The sequence below is a fragment of the Phalacrocorax aristotelis genome, chromosome 3, assembly GCF_949628215.1.
Source record: "Phalacrocorax aristotelis chromosome 3, bGulAri2.1, whole genome shotgun sequence".
Taxonomy (NCBI): domain Eukaryota; kingdom Metazoa; phylum Chordata; class Aves; order Suliformes; family Phalacrocoracidae; genus Phalacrocorax; species Phalacrocorax aristotelis.
The window spans coordinates 81,796,634-81,801,829 of record NC_134278.1 but is presented as its reverse complement, the minus strand read 5'-3'; positions in this window follow the sequence as shown (position 1 = coordinate 81,801,829).

Genomic DNA, 5,196 nt, shown 5'->3' with positions numbered 1-5,196 from the left:
TCTAGTGTTTTTAATTGGATCCAGAACAAGTAACTCCAGGGTATCGTACAGCAAATTTTCTTCTCTGTTACAGCAGTGGAACTCCCACTGTTGAACTGACCATTGTTAAAAAAGCCAGCGTTTAACAGAACTAAAGCTGAATAAATACGTATTTTAAAGCTACATTAGCTGTCTAACACTTGTGCTGGGAACAGAAAACATTCCACCAGTGTTCCAAAGTCCTGCAGACTGAGCCATCACAACCCAAGTAGTCATTACACAATTGTTCAAAAATGTAGCACCTGTGCCCACCTTCATCCACTTAAATAGTTCCCTTAAAGCTCGAGGAGCTACCAGACACCTAAACCAAAGCATTAATCTTGGCAAAACTGGATTCAAAACGTTGATCTTTTGAGGAACTTTGTTAATTTCCAGGTTGAAAAAAATACTTAAGCTACTATTTGAAATTATTTGCTTCTTAACAAAGCCCCTGAGTGTGGGCCTTTCTACTTTCTGTCCCGTTGCTCTGTTTCACTGTGACATCTAACTCTAAACTCAACTGGTTCATGAGTTGAGTAAAGAGCTGACATGCCTGTATCTGATGTATTTAATGCAGAATACAAGGAGATTATTCAGTGACGCTGTGCCGGAGGAACCATATCTGTAGCAGCCAGCTCTGTCTGCTGGAAAAAGCCACACATGTCCACCAAGTTGAAAGAAATTTAGTTCTGCCCTGCAATGCGCAGTGATCAGTAAAGCAAGCAGAGAATGGAGCTGGGAGGATTTGTGAAACTGCTGGACAAACCAAAACTGGTTTCACATAGAATGGACAGGTGTTGTCGTATCACCAAGATAGGTTGCAGAAATCCTAACTGGGACTGGATAGCCCTCATTTTTCTGTCATGCCCTCTGCTTTTCTCTAGTGCTGCGGTGGAATCGCTCCAATTTGTCCCAGTTTAAACACACTATAGCTTTACATTTTTCAAAGGAAAGAGCCGATACAGCCTGCTTCCCAGCCCTCTGTACTTCCCTCTCCTCAGCCCTTTGTACACAGGCTGAGGGACCATCCACTTTTCCTTCAGCAGAGGACTGACTTACCCACTTCTTACTTGCTTGATGCAGGCCAAATTTCTTCCTCAGAGTGTGAGAACCACCTATAATGGATAGTCCAAGTCCAAATACACTTGCAATATTTAAAACCTGCCCAAGGGTGCTGTGGGAGAGCTGAATGCGCATCTCAGTGCCAGCACTTTTTCCACAGGCAGCCCTTTTCCAGACTCATCCTCTGCTTTGGCTACTGATTGCAGTCAGGATCGTGACTGTGCCTGCATTAAAGCCCCTCATTTAGCACAGCCCCATGCTTGCCACTCTCAGAGCAGAGCTTGTCACAATGGTCACAGGGAAGCCCTGTGGTTGCCACCTGTTTCTAAACTATCTGAACACACAAATGCAGAGATATGGGAACTTTGAATGTAGTTCTCACTAGCAGAGCGTATGGCTCATTTTACTGCTAAGCAAACGCACCTACTTGCATCCCAGTTGTCTGTGCTGGGATTTCAGAGAAATTATCAAATATTTCCGTTTCTTTTCCTGCCCCTCCCCATGTGTCACTGCCTTTCGAGAAAAGACTTGCTGCTGCTCTGCAAAGAGCTCTGCCAGCTCATCCAGGCTGGCTGTAAGCCCCACCCTTGTAATTTTAGCTTGAAGGGAATGATCCCTTGCTTCTGTCCTGTCTCCATGTTTCTCTAAATCATCACCTGTCTTTCTTCCTGCTCCACTCACCCTGCAAGGCTTTTCCATGACAAGTAAGGAACACTTAGGAAAGGAATCTGGTTTTATCCAGCTGTCTTCAGTACTGCATGGGGGCAGTGACTGCAGCTCCGCTTTCTACAAGCAGCCCCTGAAGAGCTGGGAGTGGGAAGGCATGACCCAGGGCACTCCTGCACCTCTGTAATTCCAGGCTGGACACAGTTGGCAGCTCCTGAGAGGAGGCCTGCACCAGCGTGCTCTGCCTTGTACCTGCACCAGCCCAGCTCAGGGCAGGCCATAGCATCGAGTAATCTTTATCCCTCCTCACATCACTGAGGGTCCCTCTTAATGCTTACGGAGTACCACACCCTCCTCCTCACGCAATAATCTGATGGGACTTGCCTTTCACGTGTATGTACCACCTGATTTATACATAGGGTTAAAGACCATAGGCTCAGTGGTCTATGGTAACTGAGTTAGTAATTGCACGGTGCCAAATGCGTGAGACATTTTACAGAGAGAATGAAAGCAGGACAAGGGCGTCTGCCCTGAAATTTCGCAATGCAGAGACCAAAAACCCTGGACAGAAACGTTGTTTAGATGAAAACAAAAACCTTTAGGAAACTAATACCTCAGCTCAGCTGCAACCCTATCCTCCACATCGTGCTTAATTAAACCAAAGTCAGGTCAGGGTAAAACACCACAGATGTCAGATGGCTGCTGTCTGTTCTTACAACAAATTCCGTAGGGGATTTCACTGCTGCCTTCAGCATGGGTTACTGCAGCAGACAACACACACACCATGGTCTTCTGAAACCTCAGACTAAATAATCCCATTCTTGCATTCTCTTCCTGTTGTCTGTAGGAAAATGTCTTGCTTGTGCTTGCTCTGTGAACTGACCTGCAAAATTCTTTTTTTTTTTTTTTTGTTGGCCTTAAAAGCCATTCCCCAGATTTTTTCAGGATCGTTTCATTCTTAACCATTACTTGGATCACAGCCAGTGAGAAACATTCATCTCTTAAACTTCACAGCCTGGTACCATCCTCACCTTTTCCAGCTCTCCCTGTGCTTGTGCTTATCTCGGTGTCACTAAGGAATGCAGCGCTCATCCCCAGCATCCCTGCAGGCAGAGGGGTTTTGTACAGTACTGAATCAGCCCCGGAGAGGGGGCATCTGGTTCAGCTCTTTGTGCATCATCCATGTGAAAAGGCTGACAAAAATGCCTGCCTTTACTGAACATTCCCCCAGGTTGCCACTGAAACTCTTAGAAAAGTAGAAAAAAAGGAGAAGAATAAGCCCAAGAAACAAAGTGACGTGAGAACAAGACAAAGTGATTCACAAAGGGGAAATGCCTGCCTGCTTCTACCAAATGATTTCATAGAAACTGGTGAGAGAGGGTTGATGTATGTTCCTGGGAAATCTTCACCAATACCTGGGCAGCTGTTTGAGACGTAGTACCATAGCAGGAATATTACAGATGATTAAAGTTTGCAGCTAGGCAAAGAGCTGGGAAAATACAATGCCTGCCTCAAAAACTAGGCATCCAAAAAGCAGAAACAAAGGTGGAAAATAAAAATAACAGAGCTTATTTTCCAAGGGCGCTCTGCTTCTCGCAAGAGGTTCCCCGTATCACTCAGAAATAAAGCACCTCTGGGCACAGTCTCCATTTCCCTTCCACCTTCACTGCAATGAGCAGCCCACTTGCTAACTTAACAGCTGGGCTGCTTTTCCAGTCTTAAAAGGCTGCTTGTCTCATTCTCCAAAATTTAGTCAGCACGGTTGAACACATTAAAAGTGAGGCCACATTTGGTTCTCCAGGTTTCATGGAGTAGTTTTTAAAGAGATTAAAAACAATACAACAACCAACAAGAATACACTGTCTGTAAATACTGAGCTAAGGGCAGCAATCACAATATGGATACTTAATAGCCCAAGGCAAAGCAAGGCCATCTCCCTGCTCCCTGGCTTCTCTCAAAGAGGAGTTTGCAGCCAGCAGGTCTGCAAAGCCAAAGGGAAGGCAGGGTTTCCACGAGCCTAGCCAGGGCTAGGCTCTCCTCCTATTATAGCAAATTCTTCAGATTTTTTTGACCTGCTCCAATGTGCCCTTTGAACCTGAGAGAGCGCAGATCTCCAAAGGTACCTGTTAGTGCCCACGTGCCTGGCCTGCACGCTGCCCTAAGTGCAGGCCTGCCAAACTGCTCCACCAGGGTTAATCTGTGGGATTAGCCCCTCGTTCAGGAAGCTGTTTGTCTTGCCTTAGAGTCATCCCACAGGGGAAAAACATGTACATCTTGCCCAGCCTCCAAGGAACGGCAATGGCTCCCTAGAGTCCTACTAAAAAGACGGTATCTTGTTCTGTGGATGTTCTGGTGTTTTTCAAGGCTCTCTCCCCCCACAGATAATGAATGACAGGGTCAACAGATAAGGCCTGCGTACATGCAGACTCAAGGTTTTTAGGAAAGCAAGACCTTTATCTGCACTTTAGCACCAAAGCATACGGGTCTGTGTTGCCTTTGTGTCACAGATCTGTTTTGTTGTCCTGTCAAATGAAAAGCACTGACTACTGTTCTCCCTGGAAATTTTAATCATTAATTGTCTTATAGTAGCAACGGAACAACCACCCTTTTGCTTTTACTTTGGAACAATCTCTCTCAATTCATCCCTTTCCAGTTCCTGGCTTTATTCTCAGCCCTTGACCAGCCTAATTATTATTTGAATTGTGGGAATGCTGAGAAACCCAGCTCAGGGCAAGTCCCTTGGTGGGAGATGTTTCACATTGTTAGACTTAACTTATCCAGTGAAGGATGAGAGTAGGAGCTGAATGGGAATTCTCCCAAGCCACGCGGTATGGCAGATGCAGAACAGAGAACACAACCCACACACAGCGGGACTGGGAGAGGCCTCCCAAATCTGTCATGTGCAGCGTGAGATGCCACAGGCCCTATCCATCGGCCAGGAGAATTCCACTCCACAGGAGTGGCAGGTGAGAGCATTGCGTTTGACATTTCCCAAGGGCCTCCTTAGAAAAGTCATTTGTCCTGTGTGAATATTTCCAGGACTTACTCCCAAGTGCAAGAGTCTTAAAGAGAAATAAAAACACTTGAAGCCTTTTACTGTTGCCTAGAGAGCGACCAAAACCCATGTCAGCAGACAGAGCTTTACATCATCATGACCTGTCAGCAAAGAAACTCGGTAATTTCTCTCCCTTCCATCCCATCAGTGGAAGACGTGAGAGTAGGAACTACAGACACTGATCTCCCCCCTTTACCTCGCTCCCTGCTTAGACAAAGACAGACGGAGTAGCCCTGCTTGAGCGCTAGGAAATCAGAGCCCTCCCACCCACCTCCTGCTAGGGCCAAGGGAGCGGGGAAAGCTGCCTGGAGCCACCCCCTCTCCAGGCAGGGGAAAGCTGAATGCGGGGGAGCAAGCCTGGAACAAACCTCGCCTGCGTTTGTGGGCAGAGCTGC